This window comes from Tachyglossus aculeatus, chromosome 9, assembly GCF_015852505.1.
Source record: "Tachyglossus aculeatus isolate mTacAcu1 chromosome 9, mTacAcu1.pri, whole genome shotgun sequence".
NCBI classification, from domain to species: Eukaryota; Metazoa; Chordata; class Mammalia; order Monotremata; family Tachyglossidae; genus Tachyglossus; species Tachyglossus aculeatus.
Window position 1 is genome coordinate 56,925,193 of NC_052074.1, and position 15,124 is coordinate 56,940,316.

At 46.1% G+C, this 15,124-nt stretch overlaps 1 protein-coding gene across 2 annotated transcripts in view; it reads right to left on the reverse strand.

Annotated features, from left to right (window-relative positions):
* Positions 1–14,706, reverse strand: part of WIPF1 (WAS/WASL interacting protein family member 1) — a 142,060-nt gene extending 127,354 nt beyond the window's left edge. For both annotated transcript variants that reach the window (XM_038751905.1, XM_038751904.1), the window contains exons 1-2: positions 14,671–14,706; positions 7,843–8,031 (exon numbers count right to left, since the gene is read on the reverse strand). The gene's annotated coding sequence lies outside the window, so the exon portion shown is untranslated. The remainder of the gene's footprint in view (positions 1–7,842; positions 8,032–14,670) is intronic.
* Positions 14,707–15,124: the final 418 nt, after the last annotated feature.

Here is a 15,124-nt window from a genome sequence, read left to right on the forward strand (position 1 = left end):
AAATGCTTTACGCAAGGTCCCATAGCGGGCAAATGGTGGAGCCAGGATTAGAACTCTAGTCCAGATCTAGGCTCTTTCCACTAGGCCACGGTTCGGGTTATTTTGCTTTCTCTATTTCCCACATTCTAATCCTTCCATGTCCTTCATCGGGCACCCCTGGAAATCCTCACTCTTCAGAAACATCTCCCCACCTCCCACCATTCTGAGAAGCCTACTGAACTGAGGGTCGTGACGTGGCCCCAGGGCCTGAGCAGAAGAGACCTACTCCATTCAACTTCATTCACTGTTAGGCCAGTGGCTTTGCTTCTTATGCATCCAGGTCAATTAGGGACAGCTGGCACCTTCCAATTCAGCTGTGAATGGGTTGGGCCTTTCCTGCCATAGTCTTGGCCAGGCTCCCTCTGTGGCTAGCAAACTGACATTCTCACTTTGATGGAAATGAGAGGTTGAAACTCCAGGCCTTGGGACAAGGGAGCATGGTTTTGCTAGTCTCCTCCTCAACCTCATCTTGGCTCATTCACAACGCACAAGGCCAGGCAAAATGGCAAGTTCCACTCAAGGAAAATCCCTCAGTGGGAACAATTGTAGCATGAAAGCATTGGTACCGCACACAAAAATGGGAGGTTCTGCCCTGAGGGACTGACAAATTAGCCTTTTCCTCTTAAGACTTTTCACTAGGAAGGGAACCTTAGAGTTGATTGGTACATCTCACTGGCCTTCAGTTGTGAAGGCGCCAGCAATGACCGCTACCCATGCACAGGTTTGCTAGAAAGAACAAGGTGCTATGTTCCCACTGTGAGACTGGCAAAGATTGAAAGAAAACAAAGAAAGACTCCTGCAAAGCAGTGCTGGGACTTAGCCTGGGGCTCCGATTCTTCTTTTGCAGGAACACCTCAGGAACAAATTGGCCAAGATAATGCACTGAATTCTGACGATATGGGATACGATATTTCCAAACCTAAAAAAACCCTGGGGCAGGGGAGACCCCACTGGGCTTGCACCAGGTATTAGCTTTACAACATATAGTACATACATCAGGCGTGGATGACTTGGGAGAAGTTAATTACTCTGAAACTTCTTGAAGATGATTTTCTCATCATCTTCAATGGTATTCATTGAGCACTTACCTTCTGCAGAACACTGTACTACACACTTGGGAGAGTACAATACAACAGAGTTGGTAGACCCGTTCCCTGCTTACAACGAGCTTCCAGTTCTCTTACCTCTTACTGATTGCACTCAATCAGCTCATCCCATCCTACCTCACCTCATTGATCTCCTACTCCAACCCAGCCCACACAATCTGCTCCCCTAGCACCAGCTTATTCACTCTGCCCTGATCTTATCTGTCTTGCGGCCACTCCCTCTTCCAAGTCCTCCCCCATTCTGGCACTCCCTCCTCCTCCATATGTATGTATGGAGCCATCAGGCAGAAACTCCTCACACTCAGCTTCAAGGCTGTCCATCACCTCACCCTCTCCTACCTCACCTCCCTTCTCTCCTTCTCCAGCCCAGCCTGCACCCTCCACTCCTCTGCCGCTAAACTCCTCCCCATTCCTCGTTCTCGCCTGTCCCGCCATCGCCCCCCGGCCCACGTCATCCCTCTGGCCTGGAATGCCCTCCCTCTGCCCATCCGCCAAGCTAGCTCTCTTCCTCCCTTCAAGGCCCTACTGAGAGGTCACCTCCTCCAGGAGGCCTTCCCAGACAGAGCCCCTCCTTCCTCTCCCCTCCTCCCCCTCTCCATCCCCCCGCCTTACCTCCTTCCCCTCCCCACAGCACCTGTATATATGTATATATGTTTGTATGTATTTATTACTCTATTTTATTTGTACATATTTATTCTATTTATTTTATTTTGTTCTCTGTCTCCCCCTTCTAGACTGTGAGCCCTCTGTTGGGTAGGGACCGTCTCTATATGTTGCCAACTTGTACTTCCCAGGAGCTTAGTAAAGTGCTCTGCACACAGTAGGCACTCAATAAATACAATTGAATGAATGAATGAATGTACCATACCACCATTCTGTCATTATTAGGGTCACATCTCCTCCAAGAGGCCTTCCCCGATAAAGCCCTCTTTCCCCTGGCTCACTATAATTCTATAAGTTCTATATTATAAATTATTTACTCATATTCATGTCTGTCGCCCTCTCTAGACTATAAGCACTTTATGGGTAGGGAATGTGTCTGCTAATTCTGTTGTATTGTACAATCCCAAGCACTTAATACAGTGCTCTGCACCTAGTAAGCACTCAATAAGTACCACTGCTTGATTGGATGATTATCCTCTGGGTCTTCTTGAGCCTGAGTTTGGTGGTCGCTTCCTAAACCATTTAATAGCTGGACACTACCTATGCTCAAATCTTCTCCCTTCCCAGAATGTTAGATAACACACTGGGCTGTAGTCCTTGTTAACTCCCCACAGAATTTACTCTGAACTGTGGAACGCAGGTCAGCTAATTTGTCGGCGCTGTTTCTCTGCCGTGAAAACCTACAATTAAAACTGAAAAAAAAAAGAGGAACTTTCCTGGTCACCTTGCACAGTCGGGTCAGTTCTGGTACACCCTGTAATCCAGTTCCTCATTGTGGCTCAGTCGCTGACCTGTCTCTGATGTCGACCTTGTTCCCCATTGGGGTTTGCTGGGAAACTGGGGAGTCTAACCAGACATGTCCAAGGCAGGATAGTCCCGGGGGAGTAACATTTTTCTACACCCATGCTCAGCACTATGTGCTCAGCAATATTATTATTATAATTATTTATCAGCAATCTCATGCTGACATATTTATACTACTACCCGGTTATATCCCTGTTCTTTCTCTTGCTTACACTATAATTTGTATGTCCCTGTCTCCCCCCATCAAACTGCATGCTCCTTAAGGGCAGAAAATGTGAATTCTGCTTTCAGTATATCCTCCCTGGTACGCAGAAGAGTACCATCAACTGCTTGATTATGACCAAAGCATGGACATCAGGAACTACTAACAGTAATTTTAGCTTGGCTTCTGCTTTCTTGGGTGACCTGAGCTCAGTCACTTGGAATTTTATTGTCAAGATAACCAAAAGGGAGAGGGCCTATATCCCCAAAGGCATGCTTCAGACTGATTTTTAGTTACTGCCTGGAAACTATCTTTGGAGGGGTAAGCTTGGTTTCTTGAGCTACACAGTCAATCAGTGGTGAAGTTTTCAGGCCAAAGAACCACCGAGTACATTCTGTACATGGGTAGTGAAGACACCGGCGGCTATCAAGGCAATGGCCTGCTGGGTCACGGCACTACGGCACATCATCAGAACTCGGCTATGGTTACTTTGGCCATCGTGGCCTAGTGGATAGAGCACGGGCCTAGCTTTTCTCAGTTCCCTCATCTGTAAAATGGAGATTAAGACTTGTGAGCCCCATGTGGAATATGGAGTGTGTCCAACCTGATTAGCTTGTATCTACCCCAGCATTTAGTACAGTACCTGGCACACAGTAAGGGATTAACAAATCCCATAAAAAAATTAGTATGTACAGGTGTGGCAATCAATCAATCTCATTTATTGAGCACTTACTGTGTGCAGAGCACCATACTACGAACTATAACAGAGTTGGTAGACAAATTTCCTGTCCACAAAGAGCTCACAGTCTAGAGGGGGAAATCAGACAGATTAGACCAATAAACGGCAATAAATGACTGACAACTTTTTGCATATCTAGTGTTTGTGCATTGCCCCTACACCGTCGCATTTATCACAACAGTGCCTGATGCGGTTTCATTTCTTACTGGACCTTCCCAAATTCAGGATTCCATGTCAGTCATCCCATCTCTGCTTGCTGTGCACTAGGGCTGACCTGACCTGTGGCTGATGCCGTTTCCCATCTCCCCACCACAATGCCATTTCGTTTGAGATTTTCCTTCACAGTGTCTCAAAAGGGTCTCTCTTGCCCTCCCTGAGCATTTTAGCTCACTTCCGAGTGGCAGTTTGGATAACCTGCTGCCATATGTGCTCCTCACATGCTCCGGCCAGAAAATGATGAGCTTTGCTTCAGTGTTGGTGGTCTAACTATGTTCCAGGACCCCACTGTTTATGATCTCGTCTGACCATTTGATGTTAAGTACCACACGGAATTGGCATCAGTGGAATTGGTTTAGAAGTTAATTGTGACAACCGTGCAGGGGTGCCAGCTTTTGAGTTGAGGAGTGACTTTAGGGGCAGAATGGAAAAGCAGTGGTCGGGGGGGAGAAAGACAATGAGAAGAGAAAGAGGAAAGAGAGAGGGAGGAAGTGAAAAGAGGAGGCGAGGGGAGGATGTGGAAAAGTGGTCAGCGGTGAGATAGATGAGATCAGGGTACAGTGAATAAGCTGATTCTAGAGGAGTGGGGTTTGCAGGCTGGGCTGTAGTAGGAGATCAGTGAGGTCAGGTAGGATGGGGTGAGCTGATTGAGTGCCCTCAATAACACGAAGGAGAACTGGAAGCTTGTTGTAAGCAGGGAACATGTCTACCGACTGTTGTATTGTACTCTTCCAAGCACTTAGTACAGTGCTCTGTACCAGTAAGCCCTCAATAAATATAACTGAATGACTGAATGAAAGGAGGGCAGACAAAGATGAGGAAGAAGAGAAAAGAAAATGTGAAGTATTGGTTAAGTGCTTATTATGTGCCAAGCACAGTTCTAAGTACTGTTATTCTTGTCCTACAGTCACTCTCCCCTGTTTAGGCAACCATCTCCACGCAGACAACTCCCAAGTCTACCTCTCCAGTCCCAACCTCCCACCTAACCTGCAATCCCACATTTCCTCTTGTCCCCAGATCGTCTCCACTTGTATATCCTACCCCAGGACCTCAACATTTGTGTGTCCAAAACTGAATCCATCATCTCCTTTCCAAATCTCATTCCTCATCCCAAATGTTCCTTTTCAGTCAATAACACCTCCATACTCTGTGGCCCAGAAGGTCACTAACTGGGGGTTATTCTCAACTCGTCCTCACTGTCTTTTAACTCTCACATTCGAGTTACTGCAAAATCTTGCCAGTGTCCTTTACCTTTCATTGTATTTTCACAAGAATCTCAATCACTACTATCGGTCAGTGGCATTTATTGAGTGCTTACTCTGGGCAGGGTACTGTACCAAGCGCTTGGGAAAGCATGCTGCAATAGACTATTCAATTAATCGTGTTTATTGTGCGCTTACTGCGTGTAGAGCACTGTACTATGAACTTGGGAGAGTACACTATAACAGAATTGACAGTCACGTTCCCAGACTATTCAATCCCAAAGAGCCCACAGATTTTCACTGATGTATCTGCGTTCCCCTCAACTCATGAAAGTCTTCATTTGTCTAGAATGAACCCACACTTAGTATAAAAGGAAGATGCTTTCCAAATTATCATTCAACATGGATGGATCTTGGGAGTTCAATGCAAGGACTTGTTCTTAGGGACACATTTTCTACCTCTAATAAATGTCAGGATTTAATCACCAGCCTTGCTTGGGAACTTGGGGCCCCTCTGTGATTTAATTCACGTATTAGGCATAGACATTTCGGTTAGCATTTCTAATCTGTGACATATTTCACAGTCTGAGTCCTGCAGTTCATTCTTGCCATGACAGTTTGGCATAATGTCCAAACGTATCTTCCAAGAGACATTACCCAGAAAATTCAGACAATTCACCCTTATTCAGCTAGTCCAGCTGTTAGAGGGCATTTCTCTGATACACTGTTCTTTGAAAAATAAGACTTTGTCCAATATGATTCTTAATCTTCCAAGTACTTGTAGTCATTGTAAAGCAACGTAATTAGGGAATCATGGGGTATTTTGATTCTTCAATTCTGACTTCTTTTCCCTCACAGAATCATAGTCACCTGTGCCAAGTTAATTACAAGATTAAATTATTATCTCAGACTATCAAAGAATGGACAAGCCAACCTGAAAAGACACTTTTCCAATTGGTTTAGCTTCCCTGCCCATAATATGAAACCAATTGTACAGCTGCTTATCTGTAAGTGTGTTCCTCGAGTCAGAGAAATATGATAGTTTTACAGTGAACTTACAACTGAAAGGGGAAAAGAAAGAAAACAAGTCTTGCTTCCTTCAAAAACTAAGCAAGGCTTCAACACCATTCCGGTACCCAATTCCTACCTACTGGGAATCACTTTCTCCTCATAACTGTTAGACTGGATCCTTGGAATTTGAACCGAAAACGAAGCTAATTCTGAAGGATCTGTTCACTCAGTCTCCTCCTAGAAGCTGTGGTTATTTTTACTGTCCTAAAGCTTGCTATTTTAAAAGGTTTTGGTTGTTAAAGGATGATTTATTTGAAACAGAACTTACTGAAGCTGAGTTCTAAGGTACACAAATTCAGAAATACCCATCAAAATTTCACCTTATACTTATAAATCAAGTTAGTGAATTTCAATTCAACATAGAGCAATACAATCTTTAGACAGTATTTCCTAGTCTCTAAACTTCTTCTCTCCCCAAATCTAGCAGACGATGGCCACCCCACTCTCTCAAAGCCCTCCGAAAATCCCACCTCTTTAAGCAAGGCTTCCCTGCTTAATTTCCAGCCCTCTAAACCTATCAGCTACCTCTATCCCATATTAACTTATTTAAGCCCATCCACACGAGTTTTGTGTAAGTTTACTTAAATGCTCATTTATTTATCTTGACCATTCTATTTATAAATACTTTCTGTGTTTCCCCCCATTAGAGTGCTAGCTCCCTTTAGACAAGAAACATATCATTTTTGTTTTGTACTTCCCAATCACTTAGTACAGGGCACCATGTACCAAGTAGGTGCCTGAGAAATATTGTTGCTGCACACAGTCGTCATCATCATCATCATCAATCGTATTTATTGAGCGCTTACTATGTGCAGAGCACTGTATTAAGCGCTTGGGAAGTACAAATTGGCAACATATAGAGACAGTCCCTACCCAACAGTGGGCTCACAGTCTAAAAGGGGGAGACAGAGAACAAAACCAAACATACTAACAAAATAAAATAAATAGAATAGATATGTACAAATAAAATAGAGTAAAAAAAATATGTACAAACATATATACAGTCCTATTCTTGTGTTGTAAGATAAAACAGCTGTGGCCACCCCTTGCCCTTTAGACTATTGAGGAAACCAGCAAAGACCCTAGTGAAATAACTGCTACAACAGCAGGGAGCGGACACACGTCTCTCAAAGCTTTTGACACCAACCCAGAGAAATGATTCTGTAATCTTGGCATCTCGGCTGAATTTATGACTCCGTAGGAAATGAAAACAACCAGGATACATGGTCTGAGAAACCTTTCTCTAAACCATAGAGGGATTCTTGAGTGCTCTGTAATGTACAGAAACCTACTATTCAGTTATGGCAAAGTCGACAACCTGTGCTTATGATGAAAAAACTACAAGTCTCACTGACCAAGGCACATTTTCTGTCCATTTATTCCAGTGCCTGTATTAAAAAAGGAAACTATTGCATGGACAGATGAAAGCCCCTGTGAGAAAGCCCTGTGTGATTTCCGATAACCAAGGTGGTCCTGGGATTTATCCTAGACAAATAATGGGCTTGTTTTCCACAGAGATTCTGCACCAAAGTTTGGTAAAGGAGACTTGGTCAAAATAATATAGGATTTTAAAAAAATCCAAGCTGCTTTACCTAGAATTTGATTGAATTAAATACTGGCACCAGGGAACGGGACTAGATAATAACGATAATAATGATGGTACTTGTTAAGCGTTTACTATGTGCAAAGCACTGTTCCGCACACCTCTAAGTCCCACTCAAGTTCTTTTTATAAAAACAAAACAAACAAAAAAAACCCCTTGACAGTAGTCAGGCTGGACCGAACAGCCGTCTACCTTACCTGGAGAATTTCACCGCTACCTCGAACTCTGACTGGGGCTTCCGCTTCGGTGCCGGACTCAGGATGACACTGCTGCCACTCAGGATGACACTGCTGCCGCTCAACACGATGTCTCCTGCTCTTCAGCCGCGGAAAGAGTTCTCGAGCTGCCTATTGCTGCCGTCCTCAGAGTCCCAAGGCTCGTTTTACCTAACGACATAATTCTGAGAATTAGCATCTATTTAGGATCCAGCACGTCAGTCCACTTTTATTCTGTCAGATCTCACTGCTGCTCATTATTCAAATATCCATCCTCTAACACTAGACTACTGTGGGGAAGACACTGATTGCATTGTTTACTTTCCTGGAAAAAAAATAGCCAGGGGCTTGTTTTCTTCGAGGTCATTCGGGTACTTTTCCAACCGGTTCTCCCCCCAAAAGAAATCTGCAGCAGTCGCTGCTTCCTCTTGGTAGCCCGGCGACCCTATCATCATCATCATCATCATCAATCGTATTTATTGAGCGCTTACTATGTGCAGAGCACTGTACTAAGCGCTTGGGAAGTACAAATTGGCAACATATAGAGACAGTCCCTACCCAACAGTGGGCTCACAGTCTAAAAGGGGGAGACAGAGAACAAAACCAAACATACTAACAAAATAAAACGGGAGGCTCTTGGTGGCCTGTGGCTCTTGTAGGACCAATGGTACTCCTGGAAAGGAGCCCCATAAGGCAGCTGCCACTGATAAAACAGGGTTTATTATTCGCTAATGACTCATTCAACTATTTAGTAACGGGGCAGTAGGCAAATCCAGAAAACTGCTCAATTTCTTCCTCTCCCCAACACTGGTCTCGATGAATCTAGACACAGCTAGACTTAAATGAAGGCTAGAAAACTTTTCCTTGGTTTCTTTGCCACGTTTAAGTAAAGACCCGACGGACGTAAAATTAAACTCCAGGCTGCTTTCACCCTTATAATGTAAAAGAATAATACCATTCAGCAGAATGGCTGGAAGTTCTTCTAGCTGAAATCTAACTCCTGGCAACTGCAGGACACACACTGTAATAATAATAATGATAGCATTTATTAAGCGCTTACTACGTGCAAAGCACTGTTCTAAGCGCTGGGGGGTTACAAGGTGATCAGGTTGTCCCACGGGGGGCTCAAAGTCTTCATCCCCATTTTACAGATGAGGGAACTGAGGCCCAGAGAAGTTAAGTGACTTGCCCACAGTCACACAGCTGACAGTTGGCGGAGCTGGGATTTGAACCCACGACCTCTGCCTCCAAAGCCCGGGCTCTTTCCACTGAGCCACGCACTGTACATCACACTTCCCTCTGACTACACCTTGCCCAGGAAAGTTGGTATGTTGGAAGTCGGAAACATCAAAGGAACAGAATTGGAAACTGGCTGAAAGTTGAAAAGTTGGTTCAGCTGTTTGGCTTTTCATTTCACTTATTAAAATTGTATATTGCTATAATATCCCAATGATTTATTCTTAAGAAATATACGCTTCACCTTCAAAATATACTGCGTTTCAAGTACTGTAGACACTGTTCTCTCCTATTTTTGATCTCCCTGTTTTCCTGGATGAATATCAGCAAAATCTGCTCTGATTCTTGGGTTCTGAAAGAGATGTGCTCTAGTCGCACACACCCATCCTCAAACAGCCATCACATGTCCTTAACTCTCAGCCAATAAGGTTGAAAGAGCCGTGGAAATGAGCCTGAGCACGTGGAATGGGTTATGTTTGAGACTTGGCTAAAGGAAATTAGTCATAAAGCTCTTAGCTTTCCACTCCCCATCCCTCAAGCCCTACCAGTCACACCCACTTTAGAAATCCACCCAGGATGTTGGTCCAAGGCTATGGAGCAGTCGGTGCAGACCCCGAACTGCCTCTCTCCTTCCTGTAACAGTTATCATCATCATCATCATCACTCGTATTTATTGAGCGCTTACTGTGTGCACAGCACTGTACTAAGAGCTTGGAAAGTACAAGTTGGAAGTACAAGTACAGTTGTCCCCCAGCCTCAGCTTCCTCCCCCTCCCCAAATACAAAATCTCTGTAGACAGCATACACACAGATTACTCCCCTCCTAGTTTCTTTTTAACTGAGTAAACTCGGGTACCAGATCAAGAATACATTCTAGATTTTCCGACAGGCATCATCAACTACTACCTCACGTGAGGGAGCCGTGCTCCCTACCTCAGGCCTGGAATGCCCTTCTTCCTCAAATCTGCCAAACAATCACTCTTCCCCCTTTCAAAGCCCTACTGAAGGTGTACCTCCTCCAAGAGGCCTTCCCAGACTAAGCCCCTTTTTCCTCAGCTCCCCCTCCCTTCCACGTCACCTTGGCGTGCTCCCTTTGCTCCCCGCCCACAGCATTTATGTAGGTACGTATATGTCTGTAATTCTATTTATTTATATAGGTGCCTGTTTACTTGTTTTGATGTCTGTCTCCCCCCACAGACTGTAAACCTGTTGTGGAAAGGACTGTCTCTCTTTATTGCTGTACTGTACTTTCCAATTGTTTAGAACAGTGCTCTGCAGACAGTGATCACTCAATACATAAGATTGAATGAATGAATGAATAGGTGCCAGCCTCTGTTCTCACGCAGTCTAGCTATTGCCGTCTGCCATCGGCTTGTTGCTCTGCCAATTTAGGGTCCTCCTCCTTGGATTTTTTTCCCCCTTATCTACCTCTCCCTCAGCTCCACAGCACTTATATACGTAACCGTAATTTATTTAATTATATTAATGTCTGTCTACACCTCTTGACTGTAAGCTCATTGTGGTCAGGGAATGTATTTACCAACTCTATTATACTGTATTCTTGCAAAAGCTTAGTACAGTGCTTTGCACACAGTAAACACATGATAAATATGATTGATTGATTAACTGTCCCCGATCCACACTGCTCTCCTGGAACTGAACTTGCTTCTGTTGAGGTGAGAAGGACAACGTGCCCAGGAGTGGTGGTTACGGGATGTAGGAGACCAGCCCGATGGTACAGCTGGTCTGGGCAGGGGAGGATGGTAGAGGGGGAAGCCTGGGGAGCATGTGCATGTATGACAGACACGCACAGGAGAAACACCACCCCATATCCAAACCACCACCACATAGGGCAATGAACCCCAGTATTAAATGGGGACTTCTGGTTTGGATTAAGTTTGTCGGCCTGTTTTTCTCCCTTTATTTACCACCCTCGCAGCACTTACCTACGTATTGGTAATTTCTTTATTTCTATGCTTGTCTCCCCCTCTAGACTGCAAATCTCGTGGACAGGGAATGTATCTGTTATACTGTACTTTCTCAAGCGTTTAGTACAGTGCTCTGCATACAATAAGCGCTCAATAAATACGATTGATGATGATGACGGATTGCAGATCATTGTTCTACTATGATGCTCCTTTTGCCTCCTAGTGGTCAGGGAGCGTTATTACATTTCCCTACGGATTTCATTCATTCTCCAGAAAGGATGGTCTCATCATCATCATCATCATCATAATAATGATGGCATTTATTAAGCGCTTACTATGTGCAAAGCACTGTTCTAAGCGCTGGGGAGGTTACAAGGTGATCATGTTGTCCCACGTGGGGCTCACAGTCTCAATCCCCATTTTACAGATGAGGGAACTGAGGCCCAGAGAAGTTAAGTGACTTGCCCAAAGTCACACAGCTGACAATTGGCGGAGCCGGGGTTTGAACCCATGACCTCTGACTCCAAAGCCCGGGCTCTTCTCCACTGGGCCACGCTGCTTCTCTATCACCAATCTTCTCTATCATCATTCTTCTTCATCATCAATCGTGTTTATTGAGCGCTTACTGTGTGCAGAGCACTGTACTAAGCGCTTGGGAAGTACAAGTTGGCAACATATAGAGACAGTCCCTACCCAATAGTGGGCTCACAGTCTAAAAGGGGGAGACAGACTGCCCTTATTCTCAATCAATCAATGATATTTATTGAGCCCTTACTATACGCAGAGCACTGTACTAAGCGCTTGGGAGAGTGCAGAGGAGCAGCGTGGCTCAGTAGAAAGAGCCCGGGCTTTGGAGTCAGAGGTCATGGGTTCAAATCCCTGCTCCGCCAGTTGTCAGCTGTGTGACTTTGGGCAAGTCACTTCACTTCTCTGTGCCTCAGTTACCTCATCTGTGGGTAGGGACTGTCTCTATATGTTGCTAACTTGTACTTACCAAGCGCTTAGTACAGTGCTCTGCACACAGTAAGCGCTCAATAAATATGATTGATTGATCGAGACTAAGACTGTGAGCCCCCCATGGGGCAACCTGATGAACTTGCAACCTCCCCAGTGCTTAGAACAGTGCTTTGCACATAGTAAGCACTTAATAAATGCCATTATTATTATTATTACAATACAATAGAGTTAGCAGACACATTCCCTGCCCACAATAAGCTTTCAGTCTAGAGGGGGAGGTAGATGTTAATATAAACAATGTATAAGCTAATCAAATATACAAAATGGGAGATTATCAGAACAGTTCCCTTTTCCTCCCTTACAGGCAGTACTCTGGATTTTAGCTTTTTGGAGGTAGATGTTAATATAAACAATGTATAAGCTAATCAAATATACAAAATGGGAGATTATCAGAACAGTTCCCTTTTCCTCCCTTACAGGCAGTACTCTGGATTTTAGCTTTTTGGAGGTAGATGTTAATATAAACAATGTATACGATAATCAAATATACAAAATGGGAGATTATCAGAACAGTTCCCTTTTCCTCCCTTACAGGCAGTACTCTGGATTTTACCTTTTTGGGGGGGCATAAGGGAGGTTGTAGGATTCACTTAAACCCCCTTTTTGTTGGCCACATTCACAGCAAAAAAGTAACGTATAAATTAAATCTGTAGAAATGTTTATCAATCTGATTTTACACTAATCTCCCTCCCTCCGAGATTAAACACCAGAAACTTTATAAACACAAACCATTATGGAAACCTTTTGGGGCTCATTTTATTCAGCTTGGCGATAAACACTCTTGACAGAGAAAAATACCAACAAGTCAAGATAAAGGCCATCCAGAGTCCTCTTACTTCCTCCAAAAAACAGCAATTGGTATGCTAAACTTTAGGTCTCTGGAGAATCTCAATAGTCCTTGACTTAGGATGCTTTAAGTTATGACAAATGGCAATTACAACATTTCCACATTTACATACTGTTTCAACTTTACAATACACTGCTACCCACTTTAAAGCCTCCTATGGCACACGGTGGAGGTACAGGCTGGAAGCTGTGAACTGTAAGCTCTTTGTGGACAGGGATCGTGTCTTGCAACTCTACTGTACTATACTCTCTCAAGCGCTTAGTAAAGTGTTCGGCACACTGCTAGCATTCTATAAATACCACTGATTGAGGGAAGAGGTTGAACACACAGGAGCCGTGAGAAATGGAGGCACAGTTTAAAAGTGGCAGTGTGGGGAGGGTAGGAAGAAAGGAAGGGAAAGTTTAAAGAGGGTCTGGAAAAACAGCAGGAGAGATTGGAGGGAAGGGAAGTGGAGGAATGGGGAGGGGGGGGCTTTGATCACCAGCTGGATTCACCGTCGACACATTCATTTTACTTCTGGTTAAGCTTAAGTATGCTGCCCTGAGGTGGAACCTCTCCAGCTCAATTTAAGTGCATGAATGTAGCTACATTACTCATCTCTAGTTGATTGAGGCCACAATTATGGGTAATCTGGGTATTCGACCTTGGTTCAGGAACCAATTCCCTATTGACAACATTATTCCCAAACTTGGTTCTGAGTTACACCAATTCAATTTAACGTGGTTTTCAGGAACCAACCGTATCATGAGCCCAAGGGCCGCCAGTGTGAGTAAAGCGGTCACACCTGGGTTGGCCAGGAATGGTCAGTGACTCTGAGGGGATTCACGTGGGGCTGGGAAAGGAGTCCCACCTCTGGACTCACCACGGTCCACACTGTCACCTTCCACTCTGCACTGACTGGGTCAGTCGCAGAACGACAAGCTCAAGGACCCCATGGACCAAGTTCCAGTACTTCTTGTAAAATATGAGAGCGAGAGGCGGGAGAAGAGTCGTCTTAAAGGCTTAAAATCTTCTGGGAATTGTAGACCTGGAAAGAGCACTTAAGCACTCTGATACTCATCCCAGCCCCACATATCCCTATACTCTTTTTCCCCCTCTCTGTAATTTACTTTAATGTCTGTCCCCCTGCAGACGGTAAGCTCCTTGTGGGCCACGATTGTCTCCACCAATTCTGCCATATTCTGCAGCATTCATTCATTCATATCGTATTTATCCATCATCATGATCAATCGTATTTATTGAGCGCTTACTGTGTGCAGAGCACTGTACTGAGCGCTTGGGAAGTCCAAGTTGGCAACATGTAGAGACAGTCCCTACCCAACAGTGGGCTCACGGTCTAAAAGCTTGCACGTAGTAAGCGCTTAATAGATGCCATTATTATTATGGGGTTGATCGATTAAGGGCCTTTGGCGGGGGTCCCGGGGGCGGGGGGGGGGGGTCTGCCTGCCAAGCCGGGGGCGGCGGGGCCGTGGGTCGGTGGAAAGAGGCCGGGCTTTGGAGTCGGAGGTGGTGGGTTCGAATCCCGGCTCCGCCCATGGTCAGCTGTGGGACGCTGGGCAAGGCACTCCTCTGGGCCTCAGTTCCCTCATCTGGGAAATGGGGGTGAAGGGTGTGAGCGCCCCGTGGGACAACCTCCCCAGCGCTTAGAACGGTGCTTTGCACGTAGTAAGCGCTTAATAAATGTTATTAAGAAGAAACAAACCAAGCGCCCGCGCCCGGCCCGGGGCGCTCCTACCTCTCGGGGGGGCGGCCGGGGCCCCCCGCCGCGGCGGCTCGTCCTTACCCGTCTCTGGCCGGGGGCTCGGGGGGCTCTCGGTCTCTCGGTGTGTCCGGGGGTCTCTCTCGGTGTCTGTCCCCGTCCGTCCTCACGGGCCGGGCCGGGGGGCAGGCGGCAGCGGGAGGGCCACGGGCCTCCGCCGCCACCGCCAGCGGGCGCGGGGCATAGTCTCGCCCACCCGGCGGGCGGCCCGGGGGGCACGGCACGGGGGGCGCGGCACGGGGGGGGCCCAGCACGGAGGCCCGGGGGTCCCGACCCGTTGGTGCGGGCGGGTCCGGAGCGCCGAGGCTCCGCCCTCCCGGGCCGTTGGGCCGCGGTGCCCGCCCCTGCCCGCCCCGCCTCGCCCCGCCCCACACTGGGGGATCCGGCCCCCGCCGCCCAACGCAACCCCAGGCCCCTCTCTCTCTTAGGAAGGGGTTCCCCCCCTCCCCTTCTCTCTCTTGGGAAGGGGTTCCCCCCC